Below are 16,730 nucleotides of genomic sequence, written 5' to 3'. Positions count from 1 at the left end.
ATTCCAATCCCAAAGAACAGCAATGCCAAAGAATGCTCAAACTACCGTACAATTGCACTTATCTCACGCGCTAGTAAAGTGATGCTCAAAATTCTCCAAGTCAGGCTTCAGCAATATGTGAACCGTGAACTTCCTGATGTTCAAGCTGGATTTAGAAAAGGCAGAGGAACCAGAGATCAAATTGCCAACATCCGCCTGATCATGGAAAAAGCAAGAGAGTTCCAGAAAAACATCTATTTCTGCTTTCTTGACTATGCCAAAGCCTTTGACTGTGTGGATCACAATAAACTGTGGAAAATTCTGAAAGAGATGGGAATACCAGACCACCTGATCTGCCTCTTCAGAAACCTATATGCAGGTCAAGAAGCAACAGTTAGAACTGGACATGGAACAACAGACTGGTTCCAAATAGGAAAAGGAGTTCGTCAAGGCTGTATATTGTCACCCTGTTATTTAAGTTATATGCAGAGTACATCATGAGAAACGCTGGACTGGAAGAAACACAAGCTGGAATCAAGATTGCTGAGAGAAATATCAATAACCTCAGATATGCAGATGACACCACCCTTATGGCAGAAAGTGAAGAGGAACTCAAAAGCCTCTTGATGAAAGTGAAAGTGGAGAGTGAAAAAGTTGGCTTAAAGCTCAACATTCAGAAAATGAAGATCATGGCATCCGGTCCCATCACTTCATGGGAAATAGATGGGGAAACAGTGGAAACAGTGTCGGACTTTATTTTTTGGGCTCCAAAACCACTACAGATGGTGACTGCAGCCATGAAATTAAAAGACACTTACTCCTTGGAAGAAAAGTTATGACCAACCTAGATAGCATATTGAAAAGCAGAGACATTACTTTGCCAACAAAGGTCCGTCTAGTCAAGGCTATGGTTTTTCCTGTGGTCATGTATGGATGTGAGAGTTGGACTGTGAAGAAGGATGAGCACCGAAGAATTGATGCTTTAGAACTGTCGTGTTGGAGAAGACTCTTGAGAATCCCTTTGACTGCAAGGAGATCCAACCAGTCCATCCTGAAGGAGATCAGCCCTGGGGTTTCTTTGGAAGGAATGATGCTAAAGCTGAAACTCCAGTACTTTGGCCACCTCATGAGAAGAGTTGACTCATTGGAAAAGACTCTGATGCTGGGAGAGATTGGGGGCAGGGGGAGAAGGGGATGACAGAAGATGAAATGGCTGGATGGCATCACTGACTTAATGGACGTGAGTCTCAGTGAACTCTGGGAGTTGGTGATGGACAGGGAGGCCTGGCATGATGCGATTCATGGGGTTGCAAAGAGTCGGACATGACTGCGTGACTGATCTGATCTGATTGAAGCCATCAACAGGTTTATTGCAATCTCTATCAAGATTCCAATGGCATTTTTTCAAGAAGTTGAAAAAAAAATCCTTCAGTTTGTTAAGAACCACAAAGAACCGTGCTTAAGCAAAGCAATTATTAAGAATATTGAATGTAGCTTTACGTTTCATAATTCCTGAAATTTAAACTATATTACAAGGCTATTTTAATCAAGAGTGTGGCACTCATGTAAAAATAGACAACGCAGACAATGGAACATAATTGAACTCTTTGAAATGAATTCCTATATGCATGGCAACGAAAATTTGACACCTGAGCCAAGGAATATTGGAGAAAAGACAGTCTCTTTTAATAATAAAAGACAATGGAAAAATACGATATTCACATGTGAAAGAATGACTCTAGACCCTATCTTTCACCACTTACAAAAGTTAACTTGAAATGAATTAAAGATTGAAATATTATACCTGAAACTATACGACTTCCAGAAGGAAATACAGAGAAAACATTTCTTGACATGGGTCTTGGTAGTAATTTTTTCTATGTGACACCCATAGAAAAAACAACAAAATTAAACTGATGAGACTACATCAAACTAAAAAGTGTCTATAAAATGAAACAATCAATAAAATGAAAGGTAGCCTATTGAGTAGGCAAAAATATTTGCAAACCATGTATCTGATAAGGAGTTAATATCCAAATACATAAAAAACTCATACAATTGAATAACAATTAAACAAATTATCAGGTTTAAAAATAAGCGAAGAACCTGAATATACATTTTTCCAAAAACACATTCAAATGGCCAGTAGTAGATGAAAAGATGCCTAACATCACCAATTATCATTGGAATGCAAATCAAAACTACAATGAGGGGGCTTCCCTGGTGGTTCAGTGATAGTCTGCCTGCAAATGCAGAAATACAGGTTCTATCCCAGATTTGGGAAGATCCCCACTTGCCACAGGGGAACTAAGCCCATGTGCCACAACTATTGAGCCTGTGCCGTAGAGCCTGGGAGTCATAAATACTGAAGCCCAATGCCATAACTACCTAAGCCAGCTTGCCCTGCTCTGCAACAAAAGAAGCCACCGTAATGACAAGCCTGCACACTGCAACTAGAGAATAGCCCTTGGTCACCACAACTAGAGAACAGCCCATTCAGCATGAAGACCCAACACAGCCAAAAATAAATAAAATTATTAAAATAGAAAACACAAGGAGATATCACCTCATGCCTATTAGAATGGCTATTGTCAAGAAGACAAAAATAACAAACGCTGGTAAAGATATGGAGAAAAGGGAACATTTATTTACTCTTGGTGTAAATGTTAACTCTTATAACCAGCATAGAAAACAGTAGAGAAGTTCCTCAAAAAGTTAAAAACATAACTATCATACGATGTAGTAATTCTGAGTACTTTTCCAAAGAAAATTTTAAAAATTTGAGAAGATATATGTACCTTATTTTCTTACAGCATTATTTACAATAGCCAAGACAGGGAAACTACATAAGTTTCCATCATGAGATGGACAGGTAAAGAAATTGTAGTACTATTCAGTTGACCATTTAACAAGAAATGTCTGAAAATGTTGGGTCCACCTATACTAAGATTGTTTTCAATGGTATTCAGTAGTACTACTAGAGTAGTATATGATCCAAGTTTGGCTGAACCCACAAATGCAGAGTGCAGGTATGAGAAACCAAGTACAGGGAGGGCTGACTATATGTTACACATCAACTTTCAACTGTGCGTTTTCAACTCTGTGAAGCGTCAATGTCTCTAACCTCTGACATGTTTGTCAGTTATATATGCAACAGAATGCTCTTCATCCATTGAAAAGAAGGACAGCCTGTCTTTTGTGACAACATAGATCTTGAGATCATTATATAAATGAGATAAGTCAGAAAGACAAAAATAAATAGTGCATAATCTTAATTTTATATATGGAATCTAAAGAAATATAACTCCTAGAAAAAGAGAACAGACCTGTGGTTTCCAGAGATAAGGGGTGGGGAGAGGGGAATTGGGTGAATTTGGTCAAAAAGTACAAATTGCTAGTTATAGAATAACTAAGTACTGGGGATGTAATATACAGCATGGTGACTGGTTAACACTGCTGTATGGTATGTTTGAAAGTTGGTAAGAAAATAAGTCCTAGAAGCTCTCATCACAGATAAAAAAAAAATTTTTTTCTAACTATGTGAGGTTATGGATGTTCCCTAAACTTGTAGTAATCATTTTACAGTATATGTAAGTCAAGCCATTATACTCTATACCTTAAACTTATAACAGTGTTGGATGTCAATTATATTTCAATACAACTGAAAGAAAAAACAAACTATTCAGAGGTACTTACCCTTCATTAGGTGGCCATATGGTTTGTTCATCTTCTTTTCTCTCTATACTGATAAATGCAAAATATTGCATTATGGTATGTCACGTTGGTAATCATAAAAACTTGGTTGTCTAACCACATGTCTGTTTTATCTTGAATACATATGAGGCCATGACTGCAAAATTTCTTTGCTCTGTGTTTCTACTTTCTACTAGGTTAGAAACTCAAAGTATGGTTATTATTACAATACTTCATCATTCTAATTTTTATTCCAAAGCATGTAAAATTTAGAAATAGTTTTCTCTTGTCCACCCACTTCAGACAGTAAGAACTCTGGAAGTTTCTTTAGTAGACAAGGTATGAGGCTATACTTCATTGTGTAGCTTGTGATACTCAGTATAGCTTCTTTTAGGGTAACTTACCTTGTTTAGTTGACAAGCACTCTAAATTTTACAACCATAATTTAAACATATCTGAATTCAACTACTTTGTGTGAAAGAGGAGCTCAACCTCATCTATATCCTCTTCTAATTATTTCAATCCGTCAATTTAATTTCAAATCAATGTATATTTCTTGTGTTTTCTACATGTCAGGCACTAGTTAAAAGTGAAAGTGTTAGTCACTCAGTTGTGTCTGACTCTTTGTGACCCCATGGACTGTAGCCCGCCAGGCTCCTGTGTCCATGATATTCTCCAGGTGAGAATACTGGAGTGGGTTGTCATTTCCTTCTCCAGCAGATCTTCCTGGCTCAGGGATGGAACCTGGGTCTCCCACATTGCAGACAGATTCTTTACTATCTGAGCCACCAGGGAAGCCCTGTCAGGCACTATACTAGACAACAAAAACAAATAGAAAAATCTGCTTCCTAATTTCTAAAATATGTAGAAACTACCCAGGAAAAAAAATTATATTGCACAGATATTTAAAATGAAGTATGGTAAACGTTATAAGAGAAAGAAACCTCTTGCTTTTATGTTGATTACCCTTTAGTCTTATGCCAGTCCTGGATCCTAAATTCATAGTCTGTACATAATACTAAATATATTAAATCAGTATGGTAGATAAATTGAAGACAACCCTGTAATAATTTACTGATATCTTGTGAAATTCTGCTTGAGAAAAACATAGAAAAAAGTAAAACCATGATAACCCTTAAAATTTTACCTTAATAATGGATCTCTTTTTTGATACTTCTTTTTCTCATTTTGCTGAAAATGGAATTCAAGGCCACATAGAGAGAGAGAGTCAATTTCTTCTAAAATTTTAATCATCTCTCTTTCAATCTTCAATAAAAGAAGAACCTATACTCTTTTTCTTCATTGTATTCTTTAGAATGACTTCCTAGATGTTTGGTGGGAGGAATTCCAGGCTCCATTTTTTATTGCATATTAATATGTTAATTTCTAAGAATATATATTTTTGGATTCTTGGTATTAGTAAGGCAAGTACTGGCGATACAAAGGTCATAATGAGGTAGGAATTTGCTTATATTTATATATTATTTAATCCTACTGTATTTATTAGCTGTATTGTTTAATCTTCATAACAACCCCAAGTTTTGATATTTTGCATGTTTCTCATTATAAAACTAAGGCTATATTACTTAAGTTAAAATATAATCTATAAAATAAAACAATAATATGAAATAAAATACTAGAGTAAGTCAATAAGAAAAATTTTCTAGCAGAAGAAGTCACTTTTTTTTTTTTTTTAACAAATGACAGACCTGGGATTAAAAACAAAGTTCTGTTTGATGTTGAAATCTTCCTGGTATACTAAATGCATTGACAGCTCTCTAGTCACCTTAAATAAAGATGTATGCTTTGAAATCTAAAGATTCTAAAATAGAGCTAACCAATCTTTTCTGGTGAAGTCCTATAATCATTTGGAACTCATGGATCCAAATGCTTATTGTAATTTTGTATTAGCTACTTGATGTTCTTCCTTAATACAAGGTAAGCAAAAGAGCACCCTGTGGGGCAGAGTGACTTGTCCAAGGACAGAATCCATTTGATGTAATCTGAACTAACACATACAAAATAATCTAGTAAGAATAATGTAATATGGAAGGAATAGTTTTTCTTTTTTGTTTTTGAAGATGAAGTGATTTTTGGAAATTCTATTAATCCTGGCATCTTCCAAGACAGGGTTTGAGAATAGTATGTATTTTGGGGGGCATTGATACTTTGCAATTAGATCTGGTATATACAGATATAATTTACTCATTCATTTTTTTTTAGTGTGAAAAACTGTGGTTTTAACACAGTTAAATGTTAACACACTTAATTATTACATGTTCAGATCACTCAAACATGAATGTTTATAAATTAGGAAAATAGCCTGATGACATAGTCTGAAATTTCTACCTAACTTTATTTATGAAAGAATTATATTCCAACAACTTCAGAGCTTTGTAACATCTTTATTTTGTCTCTGTCAAACAAAAGTCCTAGCATATCATCCTGAAAACTTAGATATCATGTCACAGTTCATAAGAGTCATTCACTTAACACATGCTTATTGATCACTTTATATATAATGTGCTGGGGAAGGGTCTGAAGAGGCATTTATGCCTCTTGTTTCAATACTTCATTAGTTCAGTCTTCCTGCTGCGCACAGTTTAATGCCTACACTATAGCACCTTTGACATGATAAAGGTATAATTTAATAAATGAAATCTAGATGAATGTACATTTCTTTCTGAGAAAGAGTTAAAACCTGAGTGAATCACAGAATTCAGGGCAATGCCTTTTTAATGATTCTCCTTAAAAACACTGAGGGTTTCCCAGGTGGCATTAGTGATAAATAATCTGCCTGCCAAGCTGGAAGATGTAAGCAACACCCTTGGTTGGGAAGATCCCCTGGAGTAGGAAATGGCACCCCACTCTAGTATTCTTGCCTGGAAAATGCCATGGGCAGAGGAGCCTGGCAGGTTACTGTCCATGGGGCCACAAAGATTCAGACACAACTGAGTGACTGAACACACATTTTAAGCATAGAAGGGTTATCTGTGATCTTAGAACAGTCTAAATCTCCTAAGGCTTCCTGATCCCTTCTGTCTGTGGGTAACTGCCTTCAGTAGTCTTCAGAAAACAAGGTAGACCATTTCACATTGACAATTTCAGAATGCCTAAGCATTCAGAGGGATAGCTTCATGTGAATTTTGAAAGTTGAAGTGTATTTTACCAGGTGGCCATTGCTCCAGAGGGATTAGAAGAGGTCTTTTGCAGAAGCAGGAACTGATGAATTAGGTTCATCTGAAATCACGTTGGCTGTAAAAGATGCTCCTTTAATAATCAGGATGTTAGCTCTAGCATCCTGGAGACAATCCAGTTCTGCAATTATTTCTGCCTACCTCCTTTCCTCTCTGAAATTTCAATGGAATTCTTTTTCTTTGTCGTTTCTGGAAAGAAAATGAAAAAGATAATAAGGCCATGTCTAATTAAAGCAACACTACTACGATTTAATAACATTTACTGAACTTTTAAGAATAAAGTTAATTTAAATTCTTTATAAAAGATTTAATTATGTGCTTCAAATAAGATACTTACTTATGTAACAGTAATTACAAACAGACAGTTCAATAAATATGAAATACATGTGGAAATTTGAAATTTTCTATTTACAGTATCATTTTGAGAAAAAAATCAGCAAATGCAATTTTAACTTCATAACAATGCTTTATTCTGAATAGTATTAATATGTTTAGCAAGTCATGCCTCTGAGTTCTTTGGATTATTTAGATTTACCCATGTCTTTAATAATCTTGATGCTAGTGACAAAGTTACAATAGTCTATAGGTGAATTAACACATTTTAAGAAATGTAACATCATCAATTCACTTTATGCTTCAATATGTAAAGAACTGCAAAGTTTCAAAGACAGCTTTTATATTGCTCTGGCCTATTCTGAGGAACTAAAAAGTTTTTAAAATACTTGCATTTACTAAAGGTCAGCAGAAAAAAAAAAAAAGAAAAATTGCTCAGAATTTTTTTTTCTTTACATTTTGAGTTATCATCAATTTACAAGGTGCAAACTCATTGTTGTTTGCCAATTAAATTTATCATCATATATATTATAAACTAAATATTTTTATTAATGCCTTATATGACATCAATGAAAATGTAACAAGAATTATATCACAAATCATACTATTTTGTAAAAACAAAGCTTTTCACCATGTTACCAGAAACATAATCTAGAGATGAAAGTGTCATTGTTCTGCCACCATCTTATTCTTACTGAGCTTGTTACTCATACAAGTTATTTCTTGCTACCACATTTCTCAATTTCTCAGCCATGTGACAAGTGCATTCTAGAAACCATAACTTGGAGAATAATTTGGGAAGCACTGTCGAAGGACTGCCTGAAGATCATTTGAAGGGGTTGAGGAGGAAAAGCCATAGCTATAGGAGAGTCGCTTTGGATCAGAGACAATGCTTGTCAATGATTGGGTTAATGATTAAAGATGCTTGGAGGTTGACGTGAATATCATTAACTATCTTCTGCCAATGTTAATAGTATAGTACAGTATATAGTATAAAGTGGAAGCATTCTTTTTACAATGTGTTTTTTCATAGGATGCTTGAAATAGTCTCTAAAAATATCAGTGATCTTCTATGAAGATTAATAAACACAAAATGAATTCTAGATTTAAGACACTGGCCAGTGAGAATGAGGCATTCATCTCCAGCACAACTATATTTTAATCAGTGCTTTCGCTGGTTGATTTTTTGGTTGCTTCCTAGGTTGGAAATTTGGTTCCTAAAGCTGAAGACTCAGTGGCATTTTCTTGATCTTGAAACAGGAAGTGCAGGTATTTCAGGGATAACTGCTATCCTCATTCACCTTGATAACATCCATACTTCCACTTGCTCAGGCATTCCTGAATTATTTCTGAGCTCAAGTTTCTGTGTCTTCAATATGTCTGTTTGTTAAAATGCTGACTGATTCTACACATCCATTGCTTTCAAATATCTAATAAATAATACAGAATTTAATATTGGGGCCCTATAGGGCCCTTTAGGTAACTTTGTATATAAAGCTGTCATTTTTTTTTTTAGTTATAGAAATTAGGAGCCTTACTAAAATGATTTGGCCTGATTCACAGAGCTGGAGAGAATCTATCAAAGAACACTGAGTAAATGTCAAAAATTAAGGTAAAATGAGCTTCATTAAGATGATGATGTGAAGGTAAAGAAATATGCAGCTTATGGCAGAAGATCAAAGCACATTAGAATTCTATTATATATTGACAGTTGATATATAAATATATCGGAGAAGGCAATGGCACCCCACTCCAGTACTCTTGCCTGGAAAATCCCATGGATGGAGGAGCCTGGTAGGCTGCAGTCCATGGGGTCGCTAAGAGTCAGACACGACTGAGCAACTTCACTTTCACTTTTCACTTTCATGCCTTGGAGAAGGAAATGGCAACCCACTCCAGTGTTCTTGCCTGGAGAATCCCAGGGATGGGTGAGCCTGGTGGGCTTCTGTCTTTGGGGTCGCACAGAGTCGGACACGACTGACGCGACTTAGCAGCAGCAGCAGCAGCAGCATATAAATATATTTAGCATGCTCCTTGGAAGAAAAGCTATGACAAACCTAGACAGCATACTAAAAAGTGGAGATATTACTTTGCCAAAAAAGATCCATCTAGTCAAAACTATAGTTTTTCTAGTAGTCATGTATGGATGTGAGAGTTGAACCATAAAGAATGCTGAGTGCTGAAGACTTGATACTTTTGAACTGTGGTGTTGGAGAAGACTCTTGATAGTCCCTTGGACTTCAAGGAGATACAACCAGTCCATCCTAAAGGAAATCAGTACTGAACATTCATTGGAAGGACTGCTGCTGAAGCTCCGATACTTTGGCCATCTGATGGGAAGGGCGGGTGGACTCATTGGAAAAGACCCTGATGCTAGGAAAGATAAACGGCAGGAAGAGAAGGGGATGACAGAGGATGAGATGGTTGGATAGCATCAACAACTCAATGGACATGGGTTTGAACATGCTCTGGGGGATAGTGAAGGACAAGGAAGCCTGGCATGCTATAATTCATAGGTCTGCAGAGTCAGACATGATCAAGCTCTGAACAACAACAATATTTACTGGTATAAAGTAAAATATATCAGTGCTAATGGCTTGCTCATTTATTTCTTCGGAAATATAGATTAATTTATCTATAAATTTATTTACAGTTAGCAGGCTAGTAGAGTGAGTTTCAGTCTACCTAGAATGATACCCCAGGAAGCAGCCTCTCAGTAGATCTGAGGGAATTGCTCCCAGGAATCTAACTGATTTTACTAAGTGAAGTTTGGAGACACAGATGAATATAATATAAAACATACAGATTATTGCCCACCTGCTCTGAATATTAACTTTGCTTACTATAAATGGTGGTGTTGGTTTAGTCACAAACTCACATCCAACTTTTGGGAACCCATGGGCTATAGCCTCCAGGCTTCTCTGTCTATCCAATTTCCAAGGCAAGAATACTAGAGTGGGTTGCCATTTCCTCTTCCAGGGGATCGATCCAGTGGATCGAAACCATGTCTTCTACTTTGCAGGCTGATTCTTTACCACGGAGTCGCCAGGGAAGATGCCTATTACATATTACATTTAATAGGCATCTATATGGATGGAGGAGCCTGGTAGGCTGCAGTCCATGGGGTTGCTAAGAGTTGGACATGACTGAGCGGCTTCAATTTCACTTTTCACTTTCATTCATTGGAGAGGGAAATGGCAACCCACTCCAGTGTTCTTGCCTAGAGAATCCCAGGGACAGGGGAGCCTGGTGGGCTGCCGTCTATGGGGTCGCACAGAGTTGGACACGACTGAAGTGACTTAGCAGCAGCAGCAGCAGCATATGTTTTAATATTCCACAAACCTCTTGACTCCCCTGAGACTCAAGACACATTTGAACTAAATCATTTTTCCTAGTTCTGATATGTTGTAACACTCTATAAGGGAAAACCTTTATTTATTTAAAATACATACACATTTTAGGACTTCCCTGGTGGTACAATAGATAGAAACCCACATGCAGCAATGAAGACCTGGTGCAACCAAAAATAAAATAAATACATTATTTAATTTAAAAAATGCATAAACATTTTATACATCAGGAGCCAATTCAGTTTATTTATTGTGTTAACTTAACAGCTATAACTGATTTGAAATATGTTCCTTAAGTTTACATTTTATTTTTTACTTAACATGTACCTGGGGTATTAGATGAACATCATGCGTAGTTAATCTTTACTAATTAATTAATCTAAAAAATTAATCACACACTTAAACTTAAATTTTCAAGGATATGAAAAGAACCTAGAATAGCCAAAATGTTTTCTTTTTTTTCCCAGTTTTTTTTTAATTTTTTAACTTTACAATATTGTATTGGTTTTGTAATATATCAAAATGAATCTGCCACAGTATACATGTGTTCCCCATCCTGAACCCTCCTCCCTCCCCATACCATTTCTCTGGGTCATCCCAGCACACCAGCCCCAAGCATCCAGCATCGTGCTTTGAACCTGGACTGGCAACTCATTTCATACATGACATTATACATGTTTCAATGCCATTCTCCCAAATCATCCTATGCTCTCCCTCTCCCACAGAGTCCAAAACTTCTATACATCAGTGTCTCTTTTGCTGTTTCTCATACATGCTTATTGTTACCATCTTTCTAAATTCCATATATATGCATTAGTACACTGTATTGGTGTTTTTCTTTCTGGCTTACTTCACTCTGTATAATAGGCTCCAGTTTCATCCACCTCATTAGAATTGATTCAAATGTATTCTTTTTAATGGCTGAATAATACTCCATTGTGTATATGTACCATTGCTTTCTTATCCATTCATCTGCTGATGGACATCTAGGTTGCTTCCATGTCCTGGCTATTATAAACAGTGCTGCAATGAACATTGGGGTGCACGTGTCTCTTTCCCTTCTGGTTTCCTCAGTGTGTATGCCCAGCAGTGGGATTGCTGGATCATAAGGCAGTTCTATTTCCAGTTTTTTAAGGAATCTTCACACTGTTCTCCATAGTGGCTGTACTAGTTTGCATTCCCACCAACAGTGTAAGAGTGTTCCCTTTTCTCCACACCCTCTCCAGCATTTATTGCTTGTAGACTTTTGGATCGCAACCATTCTGACTGGCGTGAAATGGTACCCCATTGTGGTTTTGATTTGCATTTCTCTGGTAATGAGTGATGATGAGCATCTTTTCATGTGTTTGTTAGCCATCTGTATGTCTTCTTTGGAGAAATGTCTATTTAGTTCTTTGGCTCATTTTTTGATTGGGTCATTTATTTTTCTGGAATTGAGCTGTAGGAATTGCTTGTATATTTTTAAGATTAGTTGTTTGTCAGTTGCTTCATTTGCTATTATTTTCTCCCATTTGCTATTATTTTTCACCTTGCTTATAATTTCCTTTGTTTTGCAGAAGCTTTTAAGGTTAATTAGGTCCCATTTGTTTATTTTTGCTTTTATTTCCAATATTCTGGAAGGTGGCTCATAGAGGATCCTGCTGTGATGTATGTCGGAGAGTGTTTTGCCTATGTTCTCCTCTAGGAGTTTTATAGTTTCTGGTCTTACATTGAGATCTTTAATCCATTTTGAGTTTATTTTTGTGTATGGTGTTAGAAAGTGCTCTAGTTTCATTCTTTTACAAGTGGTTGACCAGTTTTCCCAGCACCACTTGTTAAAGAGATTGTCTTTAATCCATTGTATATTCTTGCCTCCTTTGTCAAAGATAAGGTGTCCATATGTGTGTGGCTTTATCTCTGGGCTTTCTATTTTGTTCCATTGATCTATATTTCTGTCTTTGTGCCAGTACCATACTGTCTTGATGACTGTGGTTTTGTAGTAGAGCCTGAAGTCAGGCAGGTTGATTCCTCCAGTTCCATTTTTCTTTCTCAAGATTGCTTTGGCTATTTGAGGTTTTTTGTATTTCCATACAAATTGTGAAATTATTTGTTCTAGCTCTGTGAAGAATACCATTGGTAGCTTGATAGGGATTGCATTGAATCTATAGATTGCTTTGGGTAGTATACTCATTTTCACTATATTGATTCTTCTGATCCATGAACATGGTATATTTCTCCATCTATTAGTGTCCTCTTTGATTTCTTTCACCAGTGTTTTATAGTTTTCTCTATGTAGGTCTTTAGTTTCTTTAGGTAGATTTATTCCTAAGTATTTTATTCTTTTCGTTGCAATGGTGAATGGAATTGTTTCCTTAATTTCTCTTTCTATTTCCTCATTATTAGTGTATAGGAATGCAAGGGATTTCTGTGTGTTGATTTTATATCCTGCAACTTTAATATATTCATTGATTAGTTCTAGTAATTTTCTGGTGGAGTCTTTATGGTTTTCTATGTAGAGGATCATGTCATCTGCAAACAGTGAGAGTTCTACTTCTTCTTTTCCAATTTGGATTCCTTTTGTTTCTTTTTCTGCTCTGATTGCTGTGGCCAAAACATCCAAAACTATGTTGAATAGTAATGGTGAAAGTGGGCACCCTTGTCTTGTTCCTGACTTTAGAGGAAATGCTTTCAATTTTTCACGATTGAGGATAATGTTTGCTGTGGGTTTGTCATATATAGCTTTGATTATGTTGAGGTATGTTCCTTCTATTCCTGCTTTCTGGAGAGTTTTTATCATAAATGGATGTTGAATTTTGTCAAAGGCTTTCTCTGCATCTATTGAGATAATCATATGGTTTTTATTTTTCAATTTGCTACTGTGGTGTATTACATTGATTTGCGGATATTGAAGAATCCTTGCATCCCTGGGATAAAGCCCACTTGGTCCTGGTGTATGATCTTTTTAATGTGTTGTTGGATTCTGATTGCTCGAATTTTGTTAAGGATTTTTGCATCTATGTTCATCAGTGATATTGGCCTGTAGTTTTCTTTTTTTGTGGGATCTTTGTCAGGTTTTGGTATTAGGGTGATGGTGGCCTCATAGAATGAATTTGGAAGTTTACCTCCCTCTGCAATTTTCTGGAAGAGTTTGAGTAGGATAGGTGTTAGCTCTTCTCTAAATTTTTGGTAGAATTCAGCTGTGAAGCCGTCTGGACATGGGCTTAGTTTGCTGGAAGATTTCTGATTACAGTTTCAATTTCTGTGCTTGTGATGGGTCTGTTAAAATTTTCTATTTCTTCCTGGTCCAGTTTTGGAAAGTTGTACTTTTCTAAGAATTTATCCATTTCTTCCACATTGTCCATTTTATTGGCATATAATTGCTGATAGTAGTCTCTTATGATCCTTTGTATTTCTGTGTTGTGATCTCTCCATTTTCATTTCTAATTTTATTGATTAGATTTTTCTCCCTTTGTTTCTTGATGAGTCTGGCTAATGGTTTGTCAATTTTATTTATCCTCTCAAAGAACCAGCTTTTGGCTTTGTTGATTTTTGCTATGGTCTCTTTTGTTTCTTTTGCATTTATTTCTGCCTTAATTTTTAAGATTTCTTTCCTTCTACTAACCCTGGGGTTCTTCATTTCTTCCTTTTCTAGTTGCTTCATTTCACGCCTTTTTTCTTGTTTTTTTGAGGTATGCCTGTATTGCTATGAACTTTCCCCTTAGGACTGCTTTTACAGTGTCCCACAGGTTTGGTGTTGTTGTGTTTTCTTTTTCATTTGTTTCTATGCAAATTTTTATTTCTTTTTGATTTCTTCTGTGATTTGTTGGTTATTCAGCAGCGTGTTGTTCAGCCTCCATATGTTGGAATTTTTAATAGTTTTTCTCCTGTAATTGAGATCTAATCTTACTGCATTGTGGTCAGAAAAGATGCTTGGAATGATTTCAATTTTTTTGAATTTACCAAGGCTAGATTTATGGCCCAGGATGTGATCTATCCTGGAGAAGGTTCCGTGTGCACTTGAGAAAAAGGTGAAATTCATTGTTTTGGGATGAAATGTCCTATATATATCAATTAGGTCTAACTGGTCTATTGTATCATTGAAAGTTTGTGTTTCCTTGTTAATTTTCTGTTTTGTTGATCTATCCATAGGTGTGAGTGGGGTATTAAAGTCTCCCACTATTATTGTGTTATTGTTCATTTCTCCTTTCATACTTGTTAGCATTTGTCTTACATATTGTGGTGCTCCTATGTTGGGTGCATACATATTTATAATTGTTATATCTTCATCTTGGATTGATCCTTTGATCATTATGTAGTGACCTTCTTTGTCTCTTTTCACAGCCTTTGTTTTAAAGTCTATTTTATCTGATATGAGTATTGCTACTCCTGCTTTCTTTTGGTCTCTATTTGCATGGAATATCTTTTTCCAGCCCTTCACTTTCAGTCTATATGTGTCCCCTGTTTTGAGGTGGGTCTCTTGTAGACAACCTATGTAGGGGTCTTGTTTTTGTATCTATTCAGCCAGTCTTTGTCTTTTGGTTGGGGCATTCAACCCATTTACGTTTAAGGTAATTATTAATATGTATGATCCCATTGCCATTTACTTTATTGCTTTGGGTTCGAATTTATACACCATTTTTGTGTTTCCTGTCTAGAGAATATCCTTTAGTATTTGTTGGAGAGCTGGTTTGGTGGTGCTGAATTCTCTCAGCTTTTGCTTGTCTGTAAAGCTTTTGATTTCTCCTTCATATTTGAATGAGATCCTTGCTGGGTACAATAATCTGGGCTGTAGGTTATTTTCTTTCATCACTTTAAGTATGTCTTGCCATTCCCTCCTGGCTTGAAGAGTTTCTATTGAAAGATCAGCTGTTATCCTTATGCGAATTCCCTTGTGTGTTATTTGTTGTTTTTCTCTTGCTGCTTTTAATATTTGTTCTTTGTGTTTGATCTTTGTTAATTTGATTAATATGTCTTGGGGTGTTTCGCCTTGGGTTTATCCTGTTTGGGACTCTCTGGGTTTCTTGGACTTGAGTGATTATTTCCTTCCCCATTTTAGGGAAGTTTTCAACTATCATCTCCTCAAGTATTTTCTCATGGTCTTTTTTTTTGTCTTCTTCTTCTGGGACTCCTATGATTCGAATGTTTAGCGTTTAATATTGTCCTGGAAGTCTCTGAGATTGTCCTCATTTCTTTTAATTCGTTTTTCTTTTTCCCTCTCTGATTCATTTATTTCTACCATTCTGTCTTCTAATTTACTAATCCTATCTTCTGACTCTGTTATTCTATTTGTTGCCTCCAGAGTGTTTTTTATCTCATTTATTGCATTATTCATTATATATTGACTCTTTTTTATTTCTTCTAGGTCCTTGTTAAACCTTTCTTGCATCTTCTCAATCTTTGTCTCCAGGCTATTTATCTGTGATTCCATTTTGATTTCAAGATTTTGGATCAATTTCACTATCATTATTCGGAATTCTTTATCAGGTAGATTCCCTATCTTTTCCTCTTTTGTTTGGTTTGGTGGGCATTTATCCTGTTCCTTTACCTGCTGGGTATTCCTCTGTCTCTTCATCTTCTTTATATTGCTGAGTTTGGGGTGTCCTTTCTGTATTCTGGCAGTTTGTGGAGTTGTCTTTATTGTGGAGTTTCCTCACTGTGTGTGGGTTTGTACAGGTGGCTTGTCAAGGTTTCTTGGTTAGGGAAGCTTGTGTCGCTGTTCTGGTGGGTGGAGATGGATTTCTTCTCTCTGGAGTGCATTGAAGTGTCCAGTTATTAGTTATGAGATGTCTATGATTTTGGAGTAACTTTGGGCAGCCTGTATATTGGAGCTCAGGGCTGTGTTTCTGTGTTGCTGGAGAATTTGCTTTGTATGTCTTGCCCTGGAACTTGTTGTCCCTTGTGTGGTGCTTGATTTCAGTGTAGGTATGGAGGCATTTGATGAGCTCCTGTCAATTAATGTTCCCTGGAGTTAGGAGTTCCCTGGAATCAGGGTTTGGACTTAAGCCTCCTGCTTCCAGTTATCGGTCTTATTTTTACAGTAGTCTCAAAACTTCTCCTTCTATACAGCACCATTGATAAAACATCTATGTTAAAGATGAAAAGTTTCTCCACCATGAGGGTCACCCAGAAAGGGTCACAGCGTTACATGGAGAAGAGAAGAGGGAGGAGGGAGTTAGAGGTGACCCAAATGAGATGAGGT

Source organism: Bubalus kerabau, chromosome 4 (assembly GCF_029407905.1).
Source record: "Bubalus kerabau isolate K-KA32 ecotype Philippines breed swamp buffalo chromosome 4, PCC_UOA_SB_1v2, whole genome shotgun sequence".
NCBI classification, from domain to species: domain Eukaryota; kingdom Metazoa; phylum Chordata; class Mammalia; order Artiodactyla; family Bovidae; genus Bubalus; species Bubalus kerabau.
The sequence above is the reverse complement of the archived record's forward strand: the minus strand, read 5'-3'. Positions refer to the sequence as shown.